The sequence below is a fragment of the Malurus melanocephalus genome, unplaced genomic scaffold, assembly GCF_030028575.1.
Source record: "Malurus melanocephalus ecotype Western Australia unplaced genomic scaffold, MMel_1.1 scaffold_4330, whole genome shotgun sequence".
NCBI lineage: Eukaryota > Metazoa > Chordata > Aves > Passeriformes > Maluridae > Malurus > Malurus melanocephalus.
The window spans coordinates 4,691-5,780 of record NW_026627562.1 but is presented as its reverse complement, the minus strand read 5'-3'; positions in this window follow the sequence as shown (position 1 = coordinate 5,780).

The following is a 1,090-nucleotide window of genomic DNA, read 5'->3' as shown; positions in this document are numbered from 1 at the left end:
AAATTCAGGTTCCAAACTCACCTCCAGAGGTGTCCCCGGGGGTGGCACTGGGGGTGGCACCAGAGGTGACATCAGAGGTGACATTTGGGGTGACATTTTCAGCACAGAGCAGGAAGGTGCTGACGTGGGGGCCATTTTTAGCTGTTTTTCCCAATTTTACCCCAAAATCCCAGTTCCAAACTCACCTCCAGAGGTGTCCCCGGGGCTGTCCCTGGGGGTGGCACCAGAGGTGACATCAGGGGTGACATTTTCAGCACAGAGCAGGAATGGGGGTGACATGGGAGCCGTTTTTAGGGGGTTTTTCCCATTTTTACCCAAAATCCCAGTTCCAAACTCACCTCCAGAGGTGTCCCCGGGGGTGGCACTGGGGGTGGCACCGGGGGTGACATCAGAGGTGACATTTGGGCTGACACTCTCAGCCCACAGCAGGAATGGCGGCCACATTTGGGGTGGACAGGGTCGTTTTTAGGGGGTTTTTCCAATTTTACCCCAAAATTCAGGTTCTAAACTCACCTCCAGAGGTGTCCCTGGGGTTGGCACTGGGGGTGGCATCAGAGGTGACATCAGGGGTGACATTGGGGGTGACATTTTGGGCCCAGAACAGAAATGGCAGCCACATTTGGGGTGGACAAAGCCATTTTTAGTGGGATTTTTCCATTTTTACCCCAAAATCCCAGTTCCAAACTCACCTCCGGAGGTGTCCCCGGGGCTGTCCCTGGGGGTGGCACCAGAGGTGACATCAGAGGTGACATTTGGGGTGACACTCTCGGCACAGAGCAGGAATGGGGGTGACATGGAAGCCGTTTTTAGGGTTTTTTTCCCAATTTTACCCCAAAATCCCAGTTCCAAACTCACCTCCAGAGGTGTCCCCGGGGGTGGCACTGGGGGTGGCACCAGAGGTGACATCGGGGGTGACATTTGGGGTGACATTTTCAGCACAGAGCAGGAAGGCGCTGACGTGGGGGCCGTTTTTAGGGTTTTTTATCCATTTTACCCCAAAATTCGGGCTCCAAACTCACCTCTGGGGGTGTCCCCGGGGGTGGCACTGGGGGTGGCACCAGAGGTGACATCAGAGGTGACATTTGGGGTG